We start from the raw sequence: 754 nt of genomic DNA, 5'->3' as shown, positions 1-754 counted from the left end.
ATGCAAATATCCCTGGTACAACAATAGTTCAAATGTAAATATTATGTCCCAGATAACCCCGGATGTTTAACATTTTTTTTTGAATTAATCAATTTCAAATTCAACGGTACCCGAGTCAAAATCTGCATATGTCATCCCATGTATTGTGCCTCTTGAGTTTCATCCAACAATGTATGAACATAATTGGCATGCCCTCAATCCTGTAGTACAACACGATGGCACACCCGGGTTGCACAACATGATGATTATTAAGTTGCAACATTGAGTGAATAAACGAATTGACCGATATGAGCAATAGAAGCAAAACTTAGGATCTCAATGGTTTGCGGGCCCGATCGCCACATGCTCTCCATTTGTGCAACCCACCGCAAAAAAAACTTCATGACAAAGTTGAAGATGATGTAACCGATGGGCTAGCGACTTCGCATTGTGATCACATGCGAGTTGCAGGGCGCGTTGTGCTTTTTCTCATGAAAACGAAGCATGCATGTTTGCCAAAAGTTTGAGCCCCTTTGTCGCATGCCTACAAAGTACTCATATATGACCTTCCATGTATCGCACAAAAACTTATCCTCCATCATTGAGTACCCTGCCATCACGCTTACTCTAGAAAATAACAAGAGGTTCAACAAAAATTGACCAAACACCTACCGGGCATGGTGTCCGCCATGGACGGTGTTAGTAGGGGGCAGCCGGCGGGAGGGGGGTACTTGGCTGCGGACGGATACTGGATGGACGGCGGCGTAGTCCAAGG

The sequence above is a fragment of the Triticum dicoccoides genome, chromosome 6B, assembly GCF_002162155.2.
Source record: "Triticum dicoccoides isolate Atlit2015 ecotype Zavitan chromosome 6B, WEW_v2.0, whole genome shotgun sequence".
NCBI classification, from domain to species: domain Eukaryota; kingdom Viridiplantae; phylum Streptophyta; class Magnoliopsida; order Poales; family Poaceae; genus Triticum; species Triticum dicoccoides.
This window is presented reverse-complemented; position numbering follows the sequence as displayed.